The sequence below is a fragment of the Bos javanicus genome, chromosome 14 (genome assembly GCF_032452875.1).
Source record: "Bos javanicus breed banteng chromosome 14, ARS-OSU_banteng_1.0, whole genome shotgun sequence".
NCBI lineage: Eukaryota > Metazoa > Chordata > Mammalia > Artiodactyla > Bovidae > Bos > Bos javanicus.
The window spans coordinates 37,356,457-37,374,461 of record NC_083881.1 but is presented as its reverse complement, the minus strand read 5'-3'; the positions used below and the strand labels follow the sequence as shown (position 1 = coordinate 37,374,461).

Here is an 18,005-nt window from a genome sequence, read left to right as displayed (position 1 = left end):
GTCACAATTAATGTGATTATTCATATGTGTAACTATACTTTTGTGCTTTTCCTAGTGGCAATTTTTGCTTTATGTATATCAGCTAAAAACTAGGTTATAAAGCAACAAGGAGGGCATTTTGTATTTTGTGGGGATGTTATCACTTCCAGTGCTTAGCAGGCTGATTTAAACATGGTAGATGTTCAACGTGTGAATGCTAAGTCACTTCAGTCATTTCCTTCTCCAGGGGATCTTCCTGACCCAGGGATCAAACCCGAATCTTAAGCCTTCTGCATGGGCAAGCAGGTTCTTTACCACTAGTGCCATATGAGGTTATTATTTACAGCAAATTTTAAAGTTGTGATTGCATGAGTTCTAAGGAAAATATAAATTGTGAAAATTAAACCAAGACAAAATCTGAATAACCATGAGAGGAAAATGAAGTAGTTGTCAAGATATTTCTACCAAAGAAGCATAACATTCTATTATTCTTACAGTTAAGTATTTTTTAAAAATCTTCAAGGAGCATGATTCACACAGTAAACTGTTCTAACATACAATAAAAAACAGGAAATTTACAAGCCTCTGTTACAAAGCTAGTATAATCCTGATAGCAAATTCTGAGATAACATAGACCCCCACCTTAAAAAAAAAAAAATCCTATAGACTATAACACAGGTATATAGAGACAACAATCCTGAATAAAATACTAGCAAATCAAATCTGGACTGTCATCAGAGAATATTCCACTGTAATTGTTTAAGAAAGCAAAGATGGTTTAAGGTAAGAAAATTCATTTATACACATTTACTGAAGGAAAAATGTAGGAGCATTTCAAAAGAGGTTTAAAAATAATTTGGTGAAGCATCATGTCCATGCCTGATTCTAAACTAATACACTAGGAATAGACTTTCATTTTTTGTTTTATTTTTCAGCTGCATTGCACAGCAAGCAGGATCTTGGTTCCCCTACCAGGATCGAACCCATGCCCCCTGCTTTGGGAGCACAGGGCCTTAACCACTGGACCGCTGGGTGAGTCCCTCGTTTATTATTTTAAAACAACCTCAAGCTAAAGTTATCACAAAAAACATTGATCAGAGACTCATTAAAAATGAGGACCAATGAACAAGTGTGGCTGAGGATGTGGAAAAAAGAGACTCCTCATTCACTCTTGGTGGGAATTTAAATTGTACAGCCACTAGGGAAGACTTGGAGGTTCCTCAAAAAAACTAAAAATACAACTACTGTATGATCTGGCATTTCCACTCCTGAGTATTCATCCAAAAAACAGTAACTCAAAAAGGTACATACACCCCCATGTTCATTGAGGCATTATTTATAATAGCCAAGATATGAAAACCTGTGTCCACTAAAGGAATGGATAAAGAAACTGTGGTATATAAATACAATGGAATATTATTCAGCTTTTAAAAAGAAAATCTTGCCATTTGCAACATTATGGATAGATCTAGCGCATTATGCTAAATGACATAAGGCAAAGACAAAAAACTGATCTCAGTTCATTCAGTTCAGTCGCTCAGTTGTGTCCGACTCTTTGCAACCCCATGAATTGCAGCACGCCAGGCCTCCCTGTCCATCACCAACCCCCAGAGTTCACTTAGATTCACATCCATCGAGTCAGTGATGCCATCCAGCCATCTCATCGTCTGTCGTCCCCTTCTCCTGCCCCCAATCCCTCCCAGCATCAGAGTCTTTTCCAATGAGTCAACTCTTCACATGAGGTGGCCAAAGTACTGGAGTTTCAGCTTTGGCATCATTCCTTCCAAAGAAATCCTAGGGCTGATCTCCTTCAGAATGGACTGGTTGGATCTCCTTGCAGTCCAAGGGACTCTCAAGAGTCTTCTCCAACACCACAGTTCAAAAGCATCAATTCTTCGGCACTCAGCTTTCTTCACAGTCCAACTCACATCCATACATGACCACTGGAAAAACCATAGCCTTGACTAGACGGACTTTTGTTGGCAAAGTAATGTCTCTGCTTTTCAATATGCTATCTAGGTTGGTCATAACTTTTCTTCCAAAGAGAAAGTGTCTTAATTTTATGGCTGCAGTCACCATCTGCAGTGATTTTGGAGCCCAGAAAAATAAAGTCTGACACTGTTTCCACTGTTTCCCTATCTATTTCCCATGAAGTGATGGGACCAGATGCCATGATCTTCGTTTTCTGAATGTTGAGTGTTAAGCCAATTTTTTCACTCTCCTCTTTCACCTTCATCAAGAGGCTTTTGAGTTCCTCTTCACTTTCTGCCATAAGGGTGGTGTTATCTGCATATCTGAGGTTATTGATATTTCTCCCGGCAATCTTGATTCCAGCTTGTGCTTCTTCCAGCCCGGTGTTTCTCATGATGTACTCTGCATAGAAGTTAAATAAACAGGGTGACAATATACAGCCTTGATGTACTCCTTTTCCTGTTTGAAACCAGTGTGTTGTTACATGTCCAGTTCTAACTGTTGCCTCCTGACCTGCATACAGATTTCTCAAGAGGCAGATCAGGTGGTCTGGTATTCCCATCTCTTTCAGAATTTTCCACAGTTTATTGTGATCCACAGAGTCAAAGGCTTTGGCATAGTCAATAAAGCAGAAATAGATGTTTTTCTGGAACTTTCTTGCTTTTTCCATGATCCAGCAGATGTTGGCAATTTGGTCTTTGGTTCCTCTGCCTTTTCTAAAACCAGCTTGAACATCTGGAAGTTCACAGTTCAGGTATTGCTGAAGCCTGGCTTGGAGAATTTTGAGCATTACTTCACTTAGCGTGTGAGATGAGTGCAATTGTGTGGTAGTTTGAGCAATCTTTGGCATTGCCTTTCTTTGGGATTGGAATGAAAACTGACTTTTTCCAGTCCTGTGGCCACTGCTGAGTTTTCCAAATTTGCTGGCATATTGAGTGCAACACTTTCACAGCATCACCTTTCAGGATTTGAAATAGCTCAACTGGAATTCCATCACCTCCACTAGTTTTGTTCGTAGTGATGCTTTCAAAGGCCCACTTGACTTCACATTCCAGGATGTCTGGCTCTAGATGAGTGATCACACCATCGTGATTATCTGGGTCATGAAGATATTTTTTAAATGATCTCACTTATATGTAAAAACAAAACCCAAGCTTACAGAGAGCACATTGGTAGTTGGTAGAGGTAAGGGGTGGGGAGTGAGCAAAATGGGTGGAGGGGTCAAGAGATACAAACTTCCCATTATAAAATGTCATGGGAATGTAATGTACAGCATGTATGTAGTTAGTAATATTATATTGCTAAGAGAGTTCATCTTAAAAGTTCTCCTCAAATGAAAAAAATTTTTCTGTGTATGGTGAGAGACAGTAACTAGATTTAATGTAGAGATGATATTGCAACATATACAAATATTGAATCATTATGCTTTACACCTGAAAGTAATGTTACATGTCAATTATACATCAAAATAAAACACATAGGAATACTTGCTATCAGTACACTCTAGCATTTCTTGGAAATATCTGGACAATGTTTTTTTTGTTTTTTTTTTTTAAGTTAGGTATAAATCAGTTCAGTTCAGTCACTCATTCGTTTCCGACTCTTGTGACTCCATGGACTGCAGCATACCAGGCTTCCCTGTCCCATCACCAACTCCCAGAGCTTACTCAAACTCACGTCCATTGAGTTGGTGATGCCATCCAACTGTCTCATCCTCTGTCGTCCCCTCCTCCTCCCACCTTCAATCTTTTCTAGCACCAGGGTCTTTTTCCAATGAGTCAGTTCTTCGCATCAGGTGGCCAAAGTATTGCAACTTCAGCTTCAGCATCAATCCTTCCAATGAACACCCAGGACTGATTTCCTTTAGGACTAACTGGTTTGATCTACTTGCAGTCCAAAGGATTCTCAAGAGTGTTCTCCAACACCACATTTCAAAAGCATCAGTTCTTAAGCGCTCAGCTTTCTTTATGGTCCAACTCTCACATCCATACATGACTACTGGAAAAACCCTAGCTTTGACTAGATGGACCTTTGTTGGCAAAGTAATGTCTCTGCATTTTAATATGCTGTCTAGGTTGGTTATAGCTTTTCTTCCAAGGAGCAAGCATCTTTTAATTTCAAGGCTGCAGTCACCATCTGCAGTGATTTTGGAGCCCCCAGAAATAAAGTCTCTTACTGTTTCCATTGTTTCCCCATCTATTTGCCATGAAGTGATGGGACCGGATGCCATGATCTTAGTTTTCTGAATGTTGAGCTTTAAGACAACTTTTTCACTCTCCTCTTTCACTTTCATCAAGAGGTTCTTTAGTTCCTCTTTGCTTTCTGCCATATGAGTGGTGTCATCTGCATATCTGAGGTTATTGATATTTCTCCCGGCAATCTTGATTCCAGCTTGTGCTTCTTCCAGCCCAGCATTTCACATGATGTACTCCGCATGTAAGTTAAATAAGCAAGGTGAAAATATATAGCCTTGACATACTCCTTTCCCAATTTGAAACCAATCTGTTGTTCCATGTCCAGTTCTAACTTGCTTCTTGATCTACATACAGATTTGTCAAGAGGCAGGTCAGTTGGTCTGGTATTCCCATCTCTTGAAGAATTTTCCACAGTTTATTGTGATCCACATAGTCAAAGGCTTTGGCGTAGTCAAGAAAGCAGAAGTAGATGTTTTTCTGGAACTTTCTTACTTTTTCTATGATCCAGCAGATGTTGGCAATTTGATCTCTGGTTCATCTGCCTTTTTTTTAAATCCAGCTTGAATATTTGGAAGTTCACGAGTCCTTTTCATTATAGGGGACTGGAATGCAAAAGTATGAAGTCAAGAGATACCTGGAGTAACAGGCAAATTTGGCCTTGGAGTACAGAATGAAGCAGGGCAAAGGCTAATAGAGTTTTGCCAAGAGAACGCACTGGTCATAGCAAACACCCGCTTCCAACAACACAAGAGAAGACTACACATGGACGTCACCAGATGGTCAACACCAAAATCAGATTGATTATATTCTTTGCAGCCAAAGATTGAGAAGCTCTATACAGTCAGCAAAAACAAGACTGGGAGCTGACTGTGGCTCAGATCATGAACTCCTTATTGCCAAATTCAGACTTAAATTGAAGAAAATAGGCATAAATGCTGGAAAAGAGTAGGAAAAAATATCTGCAGGCAATATAGAATCTCATAGAAAAATTCCAGAAGTGTGAACTGAAAAATTCTGAAATCTAAAAGAGAGAAGTAGAAAATGTAGTGGGCATTGTGGAATGTTTTGTTTTGTTTTGGCTATACAGCATAGAAATCCCCACCCTGGGTTTAGGAAACATCCATTATCTACATCCAGGTGAAAGTGGCGCCCCCACATACTGCTACAGAAATCGAAAAAGTGACTTCTTTCCTGCCTCCTGCCTGCCTGGGCATAGGAACATGACCAAGGAACCCTCCATGTCCTTCCAATAATTGCCTTTTCTACTTAGGCTTTCAGTTGAGAACTACAACTCTTACAGAAATTGATATTGACGGTAGGTTGCAGGCAACAAATCCTCCAGAAAATGGGGGATCTAATTTTGATTATCTTGCTCAGGTAGAGCCAAAAGTGGGAACAATTCCACAATATTCATAAATGAGAATCTGAAAGCCAAGAGCTCGGGAGGGTTAAATAGCTATTTGAGTTACTTCTTGTCTATTGAGAACAGGGATTTGCGAGCATTCAATGCACCGATCAAAGAACAGAATAGAAGACAATGGGTTTTTATTTTTTATTTTTTTATTTGTTGGCCAAGTGGCATGCGGGATCTCAGTTTCCTGACCAGAGATCACACCCATGCTCCGTGCAGTGGAAACTCAAAGCCCTAACCACTGGACCCCCAGGGAATTACCCAAACATTGAAAATCAGTGGTGTGAATTTATATAGCCTGAGAAGTGGAATGGCTGCTTTTAATGATACCGGATAGCTTAAAGAAAGAATATAACCTCAAATGCCTCAGATTTCATTTCAGGGCACAGCAGGATCCTGGGAAATATCTAGTATTCTGTTCTTTAACCCCAGATAGCTTTCCGATCATTGTAAAACCAAACTTAAGATTGGTCCAATAAGTTGCTAAGTTACATGTAGTTTAGTTAGTACTTTGGCCACCTGATGCAAAAAGCCGACTCACTGGAAAGTATCCTGATACTGGGAAAGATTGAAGGCAAAAGGAGAAGAAGGTGGCAGAGAATGAGATGGTTAGAGGGCATCACTGACTCAATGAACATTAGTTTGATCAATCTTTGTGAGATAGTAAAGGACAGGGAAGCCTGGCATGCTGTAGTCCATGGGGTCACAAAGAGTCAGACACGACTTAGCTGAACTGAACTTATCTTAGTACCATGTAAAATTTAGGATACTGATTGAGATAAGGTGGTACCTTAAGAAAATGAGCAGGGGGTCATTTTGAAACCCTTATGATCCTCCTGGACAGTTAAATCAATCTGCCACCATCTTTTGGAAAGAAGCAGGGTCTCCGCTATACCTGAAGATACCCTCTGGGGACAGGTAATTCTCATCTCACCTGTCATTGTTTCAGACTAAGACTACAAATGGATCCCTGAGGACTCCTAGAATTCAGCATCGAAGTTATCAGAAGATTACTGCCAGCTCCTTGAAGACAAGACCGCTTGGAGCTCAGATCCTTCAGAAATAAAAGTTCAAGTCACCCCTCTGGGTAAAACTCCAGCCAGAAGGTCTGCTGCCTGAAGGCAAAGGAAACATGGTAATGGAAGAGGGAGATCATGAAAATCTGCTTCAGCCTTACTGTGAAGGTTGCTCAGTCATGTCCAACTCTTTGCAACCCCATGGACTATACAGTGTATGGAATTCTCCAGGCCAGAATACTGGCGTGGGTAGCTGTTCTCTTCTCCAGGAGATCTTCCCAACCCAGGTCTCCTGCATCGCAGGCAAATTCTTTACCAGTTGAGCCACCAGGGAAGCCCTCAGCCTTACTACTCATTCTACTACTACTGCTGCTGCTGCTGCTGCTAAGTCACTTCAATCGTGTCCAACTCTGTGCGACCCCATAGACAGCAGCCCACCAGGCTTCCCCATCCCTGGGATTCTCCAGGCAAGATCACTGGAGTGGGTTGCCATTTCCTTCTCCAATGCATGAAAGTGAAAAGTGCAAGTGAAGGCGCTCAGTCGTGTCCAACTCTTAGCAGCCCCATGGACTTCAGCCTACCAGGCTCCTCCGTCCATGGGATTTTCTAGGCAAAAGTACTGGAGTGGGGTGCCATTGCCTTCTCCTACTACTACTACAGCCTACTTACTACTCATTTACTCTACTTATGTAGAAATGACAATTACAAACTCTCCTTTATATTCTCTGCTATGTCCTGCGTATGTTTATATGTGAAACCATTTGGGTCTCATTAAGGGATTTCCAAAGACCTCCAGCACCAGAGTCCTTTATATCTCAGAGCAAAAAAGAATTCAGCCAAAGGCAAAGTGAGAGATAAGAAGTGATTAAGTAGAATAGGACACTTGTGAGGTTTACAAGCAGGCAGGCAATGGGGTTGCTGCGCCCTAAGAACTTACTGGGCTACAGTTTTATAATCAAAGGAAAAGTGAGAAAGAAGAACTTCTCTGTCTTTTTCGAGCAGGTTGGGCAGGAAAGTTTTCTTGTCCCTACATCATTAAGCTGCTGCTGCTGCTGCTAAGTCACTTTAGTCGTGTCCGACTCTGTGCGACCCCATAGACGGCAGCCCACCAGGCTCCGCCATCCCTGGGATTCTCCAGGCAAGAACACTGGAGTGGGTTGCCATTTCCATCAAGCTAGGTCCACAAATTATAATTTTTTTAATGTGTGCAGAGAGTGTGTCCTAGGGACCATTAGCTTACTGAGCTCACCGCACAGGATGTGGGGCTCATGCCATCATCGTTTCATTATTTGGGAGCATGTCTCCTGCTTCCGTTGCATGGTTTTGTTAACTTAAGCAAGCCTGCTTGGTTTTGTGGTGAAGCAAACCTGCTTTCTTGAGTAATCATTAGCTTACAGGGGTCTCTCATCTTTTTTTCTACTCACAGTCTCCTAGTGGGATTCACCAGTTAATCATCTACTATGTCCCTTTACTCTGTCTCTATCACATGTGTTAACTAATTCCCTTCTTTTTTTCCCCCCCCTGCTGCTGCTGCTGCTAAGTCGCTTCAGTCATGTCCAACTCTGTGCGACGCCATAGACGGCAGCCCACCAGGCTCCGCCATCACTGGGATTCTCCAGGCAAGAACACTGGAGTGGGTTGCCATTTCCTTCTCCAATGCATGAAAGTGAAAAGTGAAAGTGAAGTCGCTCAGTCGTGTCTGACTCTTAGCGACCCCATGGACTGCAGCCTGCCAGGGTCCTCCGTCCGTGGGAGTTTCCAGGCAAGAGTACTGGAGTGGGTTGCCATTTCCTTCTCCGTTTTTACCCCCTACCATCTCCTTTTTCCACCTAAGTGTTAGTTGCTCAGTCGTGTTTGACTGTTTTTGACCCCGTGGACTGTAGCCTGCTGCGCTCCTCTGTCCAGGGGATTTTCCAGGCAAGAGTACTGCAGTGGGTTGCCATTTCCTTCTCCAGGGGATCTTCCCAACCAGGGATCAAACCTACATCTCCTGCACTGGCAGGGGGATTCTTTACTGTCTGACTCATGAGGGAAGCCCACAATTAAGGCCTTACAGAGGTTTAACTTTATAATTAGTCCTTGATGGGGTCACAAGAGTACTAGACAAGAAACTGACATCGTTTAGAGATCTTAGATTTTTTTTAACTCAATACTTGGCTAGGTAGTTGCTCCTCTTCAGGAAAGGAAGGGTTATTGCTGATTTTTCCCAGTTTTGTTAAGATATAATTGACATACAGCACAGTATAAGTTTATTTATTCATTCCACTGTTGATGGACATTTAAGTTGTCTCCAATTTGGGGCTGTTACAAACAATACTGCTATGAAATTTTTGTACATGGCTTTTAGGGCTCATATATACACATTTTGTGTAAAACACAGAAGTAAAGTTGCAGATTCGTAGAGAATGCAGATGTTTGATTTTGCATGTTTTTGGTTAACGGTTTCCTAAGTTGTCCCAATTTATGCTTTCACCCAGCACTGTATGAAAATTCTGGTTACTCTACATTCTTACCAACCAACACTCAGTACTGACATTTTTATTTTAGCCACCCTCCTGGAGGTGTAGTTGTATTGCATTTATTTATTCTCACCCATGCACCTGTGCCCTTGGTAAGTCACTTCAGTCGTGTCTGACTCTTTTGCAATCCCATGGATGGTAGCCCACCAGGCTTCTCTGTCCATGGGATTCTCCAGGCAAGAATACTGGAGTGGGTTGCCATGCCCTCCTCCAGGGGATCTTCCCAACCCAGGGATCAAACCTGAGTCTCTTTAAGTCTCCTGCATTGGCAGGTGGGCTCTTTACCACTAGCGCCACCTGGGACGCCACGGTCAATTAATCGATGACAAAGGAGGCAAGACTAAGCAATGGAGAAAAGAGAGTCTTTTCAATAAATGGTACTGGGAAAACTGGACAGCTGCACATTAAAAAAAATGAACATAGAACATTTTTTAACACCATACACAAAAATAAACTCAAAACGGATTAAAGACCTAAATGTAAGACCGGATATTATAAAACTCTTAGAGGAACAGATAGGCACAACACTGACATAAATCATAGCAATATCCTTTTTGATATGCCTCCTAGAGTAATGGAAATAAAAACAAAAATTATTATCATTTGCCACACTGCTGGCATGTGAGATCTTACTTCCCTGACCATGGATCAAACCTGGGAACCCTGGAATGGAAGCACACAGTCCTAACCGCTGACAGCCAGAGAATTCCCTGACTGGAGGTCATATTGCTCACCACAGAGATACACAGAAAAAGGGCCTCAACCTCAACTGATTCTCTATTCTCAGGATTTCCTAGTGATTTCGATTGAGGTAGATTTTACAATTTTCATTTTTAAAAGGCATGACAGATGACCTGTGGGAAACTAAATCCTCAAAATATATTTATATATATTATATATATAAATATATATATATATATTTCTTCTGTCTCTACCAACTCCCCTATTTTCAAATCAGAAACCTGGGATGCAACTCCTTCCTTGTCCCACACCTGCCACAAATCTCAGTCCTGTCTGTTCCCCTTCCAAAACATCTTAAGGAATTAATATCCTTTCCCTACATGCTCTACTCCAAGCTCTCATCCCTTACAAATAGCCTTCTTTTCTGATCTTACCTGACCAAATCTGTTCAGCCACCAGAGCAGCCATTTCAAAATACAAATCTGGCCTCACCATATCCACTTGAAGATAACTTGTATTTGCCAAATGGTTTCTCAGATAAAGTCCAGGCTCGCCAGCCAACAAAGCCTTCCATGACCAGATCTTGCCTGCCTCTTGTCTCCCACCTCCTTCCATCAATTTCTGCTGGGTGACACCAAAGTGCTTGTCATCCACTGTAGACACCATTTACATGGTTCATGTTCTCTCTGCCCGGCACACCTCTTCTGTTCAGCTCTGCTCAGGCCTTAGCTCTTGCAGGCAGTCATCTTCAGCTCCTAGGCAAGCTCAGGTGCCCCTCAGTTATAGCACCAACATAGCCAGGAAGTAGCCTTTTCCATATTCTTTCAAAATCCCCTCTTTCATCTGTTTCCCTGTTTGCAAGTGATGTAAATAAGGTGACTATCATCTTGCATCCCCAATGCCTGGCATTCAATATATGCTTTGGGGACAAAATTGCCACATTTTTAAACATTTTGTTAAATGTCTGAAAATTCACCAATTAGATCTATTTAGGGGCATCAGATATTCTTAGCACAATGTAAAGTCTACCCTCCCTATCAGGTTTCATAGTTTAAAATGAATCAGTTTGTTTAGAGTTACTTTCATTTTAAAACCTCACTGGTATGGGTCATTAAGAGAATGGATTTGGAAGGACAATAGGTGCACTAGTTAAAGAACTCAATCTGTAATGCAATAGAGTTAGTTTTCAAGGTAAAGTTCTGACTCTTCAGAAGCTGGGTGACTCTGACAAATTACCTAGCCTCACTAAGCCTGTTTCCTCTCCTATAAAATGGGAATTGTTTTATGTCCCTTACAGTGCTGTGTTACAGATTAAATCACACAGGAAATATAAGTGCCTCTCATGTGCCTGTGTGGCACATATAAATATTCAATCCCAGGCAGCTGTCCTTGTTATTCTCAATAAGGGCAGTTCTGGGAGGATGCCATGTGGAGAAGCACACTGAGTAAGGCAGAGAGAGACAAGATTTCAACCTTGAATGCTTGTCTATGGCAAGTTCAGTTCAGAGCAGTTTGTCTAGTCTCTTCCATGTTCACAAAGTGGTATGAAATTTGGGAATCTTGGTATGGGTATTTCTTAGTCACTGTCATACACCCCATTTCTCATCTCTACCCAACATCTCATCTGTTCACTGCACAAAGAACAGAGTAATTCAGAAGAAAAGCTAGGCATTGGACTTCCCTGCTGGTGCAATGGATAGGAATCTGCCTGCCAATGCAGGGTTTGCTCCCTGGTCAGGGAAGATTCCACGTGCCATGGAGCAATGAAGTCCATGTGGCAAACTTCTGAGTCCACGCTCTAGAGCCTTTGAGCCGCAACTACTGAGTCCGTGTGCTACAACTACTGAAGCACTCGTGCCTAGAGCCTGTGCTGTGCAACAAGAGAAGACACCACCATGAGAAGCTCATGCACCACGAGAAAGAGTAACCTTCATTCGCTGCAACTAGAGAAAGCCTGTGCGCAGCAAGGAAGACCCAGTTCAACCTTCCCACCGCTGAAAAAAAAAAAAGGCTGATGCTGAAGCTGAAGTTCCAATACCTGCCACCTGATGTGAAGAGCCGACTCACTGGAAAAGACCCTGATGCTGGGAATGATTGAGAGCAGGCAGAGAAGGGGATGATAGAGGATGTGATGGTTGAAAGGCACCACTGACTCAACAGACATGAGTTTGAGCAAACTCTAGGAGATATTGAAGGATGGGGAAGCCTAGCATGCTACAGTCCATGAGGTCACAAAGAATCGGACATGGCTTAGCAACTGAACAATGAACAACAGGCTTCGCCTCTCATCAGTGGGTACTGTATACTTTACCAAGCCCCTTCACATCCACGATCATACCTGCCAACACATGCTGACATTTTTATCCCCATTTGGCAGATGATGAAACTAAGGTTCAGAGAAATTTAAGTGACCAACTGCAAGTCACAGAACTAAGAGGTAATTGAGTTAGAATTCACAGTCTAGCTCTTCGGAGGTCAAGTCTAGTGCCTTTTTGAACATGTGTTAAATGGTGATCAGGCAAAAAGGAGCAGAGAAAAAAGAGCGGGGGTGGGGGGGCAGGGGATGAAATAATGGGGAAAGGAGGCAGGAGGTAGAGTCAAGATAAGATAAGTAGATAAGAAAGAACTGCCAGGCAGGGACAGAATCACCAAGGCTGCTGTCCCTCCTAAGCAGCCATGTGCGTCTGTGCTAAATCACTGAGTTGTGTTCAACTCTTTGTGACCCCATGGACTGTAGCCCACCAGGCTCCTCTGTCCATGAGATTCTCCAGGCAAGAATACTGGAGTGGGTTGCATGCCCTCCTCCTGGGGATCTTCCTGACCTAGGGATTGAACTCAAGGCTCTTACCTCTCCTGCATTGGCAAGTGAGTTCTTTACCACCAGTACCACCTGGGGAGCGCCCTAAAGCAGTAGAGGAAGGATATATATGTGTTTGGGCCATGACAGCTTAATAAGCAAGTGAAAAAGGACAATAGGAAATATGATGTGTCTTGAGAACAAGATGGCGGAGGAGTAGGTGGACATGGAGTCCATCTCTCTCCATGGATACATCAAGAATACACCTTCAGACACAGAAGTACATGCAGAACACCAGCTGAGAGCGGACAGGAGCACCTGACCAGTGGAAAAGAATATACAGAACCATGCAAAACTTGGTAGGATGAAGGAACTAGGGGGGAAAATAAGAATGTTAGTAGGACTGGACCTACCCTCAGCAGGTGGGGGAACTGAAGCAGGGGTCCGATCCCCACATCAGGGCAACTGTCTGAGTCAGAGGAGACACATTTAAAGCTGAGAGTGAAACAGCTAATCTGAGGCAGCCTAAATGGAATGAGAATCGGACAGTCCTTGTTGCAAGCATGCATACCCTGAACAGGGAGGCTGGTCCCCTGGAAGGCACAGCGGCTGGGAGCTGGAGATTAGGGATTGTGGAGCCATCCCAAGGTGAGGGCTGCTGTTGACTGTGGAGAGACGGATCAAGGGGATGTGAGGGAGGAGATCGTGGTGGGAAATGCCTGTGGAGGAAAGCTGGGCAGCCATGGAAGCAAGGCGATACTGCTGAGTCACGCACAGAGGGCGGAGCCATCACCATAGCCTCTCTTTCCCCACACGCCAGCATCTGGCATCTGAACAATAGCGAGGCTGGCCCATCAAATGTGCCTGACACACTGAACTACAGAGTAGGACCCCAGCCAGTGGGGCCCTCTATGTGCCTGATACGCCAAACAACAGAGAAGGACCCCAGGCAAAGGAGCCCTCTAAGTGCCTGAACAGGCAGAGCTGCAGAGAAAGACTGGCTAAAGAAGTCTTTTGATCGCCAGCTACAAGAGGCTTGAAAAAAGACTAAGATAGGGCTGTAACTCCTAGGGCAGAGGCAGTCCATGTCCCTGCACACTTTGTGCCACCAGGGTACCCACAAGGCAAGCAGCCATGCCACTTTCATGCTCAACTCTCATGGGGGCACAGCTGCCACAGGCAAAAAAAAAATCTTGTGTCTGTGTGCACAAGGTCACTTCAGTCGTGTCCAGCTCTTTGCGACCGTGTGGACTGCGGCCAGCCAGGCTTCTCTGTCAGGGGATTCTCCAGGCAAGAATACTAGAGCATATTGGCCAATAGTGGTTACCATACCCTTCTAGAGCACTGTCTTTCCTGCTGCCCTAGCCGCCAACTCCCCTGAGTACTGCCAACTCCCCTGGTGCTACCAGAACCCCTGCGACCCAGGCAGCTGCACCACCTCCACACCTGGCCCTCACAGGGGCAAACCCAAGTCCTCCAGGGCACCCTCAGGAGCAATCCCCAGTGGGAGGCCCACATGCACAGGTGCAAATAAAACCACAATTGAAACCCAGGGGCAGTGTGGCTAAGGAAGACGACTCAAACCCTTCCCACCAGCTGTACAAACTGCAGATTAAATCCGCACAATCAAACTAAGCAGACTCTGTGTCTATGGAATACATAAAAGGACATTGAGAGCGCCTACAAAAGAAAGTGCACAAGTTCTGATAGCTGTGGACACTGGAGGCAAGAACACACAGGAGTAGGACCAGATTAGAATCTGAGCTGTCCCCACAGCAGGTCCAGAGATCAGCACAGTGTTGGAGGGCATCCTAGGGAGGGGAAGTGGACTGTGATTCCCAGTGAGGGAAAGGACTCTGACAGCAGTGACTCAAGAGAAACATTTATTTTTCTTATGTTTTGACTTGTTCTGTAGATTCTTTTGGATGTTTTTTTCTTTTTCTTTTCCCCCCCCCCAGCTGTTGTAGTTGTTGGTTTTATTGGCATTATGAAATCTAATTAAGCTTTTGAGCCTTTTTTTTTTTTCTTCCTTTTTTTCTGTCACATTTTTTATTGTTATAAACCTCTATCTCTACATTGGGCTTTTGCAGGTCTTTGGAGTTTTCCTTTTTTTATTTTTTCTTTTCTCTTTTTTTTTAATCTTAGTTTAAAAATTTTAAACCTATTATTATTTTTCTACATTTATTCCTTTGTTTGCTTTTCCTACTGTTCTTTTCCCCTTGAAGTTAGTCTTTAATGTATATAAATCTTCTTTATCTACTTCTATTTAACTTTGTATATCTTTCTTTCCTTTCCTCTCAACATATTTGTTAGTTTTATTTTCATTGCTTTATTCCCCAGTTGGGACCTTGATTTAGTTTTATCTTCCAGTTTCTGCTTTAGTTTGTTTTGTTCTTAACTGGTATATATAATTTTTGGTTTTGTTTGTTCTCAGGGTCAATGTATTGTACTTTATTTTTGTTGGACTGTTTTGATTTTGTTATGGGTGTATATGTGTATATTCAGTTACACTTTTTATTGTTGTTATCAACCTCTGCCTCTGTGTTGGGTTTTTGCAGTTCTGTGGAGTTTTCCTTTGTTTTTTTTTTCTTCTTTACTCTTTCTTTAATTTTAATTTTAAACCTATTATTATTTTTTCTACATTTTTTCCTTTGTTTGCCTTTCCTACTGTTCTTTTCCCCTTGCAGTAACCTTTAATGTACATAAATCTTCTTTATCTTCCTCTATTTAACTTTGCATATCTATTTCTTTCTTTCCTCTCCTCTCAGCATATTTGTTAGTTTTATTTTCATTGCTTTATTCCCCAGTTGGCACCTTGTTTTAGTTTTGTTTTCTAGTTTGTGCTCTAGTTAGTTTTGTTCTTAACTGCTGGATATAATTTTGGGTTTTGTTTGGTGGGTCAGTCTATTTTACTTTATTTTTGTTGGACTGTTTTGATTTTCCTAATGCTGTATATGTGTATATTCAGTCACACTTTTTATTGTTGTAAACCTCTGCCTCTACATTGAGATTTTGCAGTTCTGCGAAGTTTACCTTTTTTTATTTCTTCTTCCTTTTTTCTTCTTTTCTCTTTTTTATAATTTTAAGATTTAATTTTTTTAAACATATTTTTTCTACATCTATTCCTTTTTTTGCCTTTCCTACTGTTTTTCCCCCCTTGCAGTTATTCTTTAATGCATATAAATCTTCTTCATCTACCTCTATTTAATGTTGCATATCTATTCTTTCTTTCTTTTCTTTCTTTACTTTCCTCTCAACATATTTGTTAGTTTTTTTTTGTTGTTATTGCTTTATCCTCCACTTGGAACCTTGCTTTAGTTTTGTTTTACAGTTTGTGCTTTAGGTAGTTTTGTTCTTAACTGGTAAATATAATTTTGATTTCCTTTGTTTGCCAGTTCAATCTACTGTATTTTATTTTAGTTGGACTGTTTTGACTTTGCTTATGGGTGTATATGTATATGTGTATATTCCATTATTTTAATTATTATTTGCCTGATTTTGTAACTGCTATTTGTCTGAGTTTCATCTTTGGTTTCTAGTTTTTGGGTATTTGTTTTAATCTCACTTAATGCCATAACAAACCACTCCTGAAATCTTCATTCCTGACCAGAGATCAAGCCCTGAGCCTTTGGAGTGGGAGCACTGACTCCAAGACCCTAGACTACCAAAGAACTAACCCTCAGTTCAGTTCAGTCACTCAGTCATGTCCGACTCTTTGCGACCCCATGAACCACAGCACACCAGGCCTCCCTGTCCATCACCAACTCCCGGAATTCACCCAAACTCATGTCCACTGAGTTGGTGATGCCATCCAACCATCTCATCCTCTGTCGTCCCCTTCTCCTCCTGCCCTCAATCTTTTCCAGCATCAGGGTCTTTTCAAATGAGTCAGTTTTTCACATCAGGTGGCCAAAGTATTGGAGTTTCAGCTTCAGCATCAGTCCTTCCAATGAACACCCAGGACTGATTTTCTTTAGGATGGACTGGTTGGCTCTCCTTGCAGTCCAAGGGACTCTCAAGAGTCTTCTCCAATACCAGAGTTCAAAAGCATCAATTCTTCAGGACTCAGCTTTCTTTATAGTTCAACTCTCACATCCATACATGACCACTGGAAAAACCATAGCCTTGACTAGATAGGGAGTATCAAATAGAACTCACATTAAGGAAACAACTTGAATACAAGACCCAGCATAACCTGACCACCAGTAGCATCCTGTGCAGGACGCCTCATTTAAACAACAACAAAACCAAAATACAAACCCAGTCATCAGCAGACAGGATTACCACCTCACTCAGTCTTGCACATCAGAGGAAAAACAAACAAGCAAAAACTCAGCACAAATCTCACCCTATAAGAAGCTTACACAAACTACTGGACCAAACTTAGAGGGGCAGAAACCAAAAGGAAGAAAGAATTCAACCTTGAAGCTTGGGAAAAGGAGATTGCAAACACAATAATTAAAAAAAAAAAAGGTATAATGAAAAGGTAGAGAAATACTACACAAATGAAAGAACAAATTAGAAACATAGAAGTCCAAATAAATGAAGAGGAAATGGGCAAACTACCTGAAAAAGAATTCAGAATAATGATAGTAAAGATGATCAAAAACCTTGAAAACAAAATGGAGAAAATGCAAGAATCAATTAACAAAGACCTAGAAGAATTAAAGAATAAACATACAGAGGCAAACAACACAATTACTGAAATAAAAAATACTCTGAAAGTAATCAATAGCAGAATATCTAAAGCAGAAGAACAAATCAGTGAGCTGGAAGATAAAATGGTAGAAATAACTTCTGAAGAGCAGAATAAAGTAAGAATGAAAAGCACTGAGGACAGTCTCAGAGACCTCTGGGACCATATCAAATTCACCAACATTCGAATTATAGAGGTCTCAGAAGAAGAAGAGAAAAAGAAACAGTATGAGAAATTTTTTGAAGAGATTATAGTTGAAAATTTCCCCAACATGGAGAAGGAAATAGCCAATCAAGTCCAAGAGGCACAAAGAGTTCTGTATGGAATAAACCCAAGGAGAAACATGCCAAGACACATACTAATCAAACTAACGAAGACTAAACACAAAGAAAAAATATTGAAAGCAGCAAGGGAAAAGCAACAAGTAACATACACAGGAAACCCCATATGCTTAACAGCTGATCTTTAGCAGAAATTCTGCAGGCCAGAAGGGAATGGCAGGATATATTTAAAGTACAGAATAGGAAAAATCTACAACCAAGATTACTGTAACCAGCAAGGATCTTATTCAAAATTGATGGAGAAATAAAGAGCTTTTCAGACAAGCAAAAGTTAAGAGAATTCAGTACTACCAAACCAGCTTTACAACAAATATTAAAGGGACTTATATAGTCAAGAAATACAAGACAAGGAAAAATGTCTACAAAATCGATCCCAAACAATTAAGAAAATGACAATAG

The 18,005-nt window shown here is 41.6% G+C and overlaps 1 protein-coding gene across 1 annotated transcript in view; it reads left to right on the top strand.

Moving 5' to 3' along the window:
• The first annotated feature begins 730 nt into the window (after positions 1-730).
• The window catches only part of UBE2W (ubiquitin conjugating enzyme E2 W), a 119,490-nt gene continuing 102,215 nt past the window's right edge, over positions 731-18,005 (top strand). Inside the window, exon 1 of the mRNA XM_061439015.1 lies at positions 731-1,011. The gene's annotated coding sequence lies outside the window, so the exon portion shown is untranslated. The remainder of the gene's footprint in view (positions 1,012-18,005) is intronic.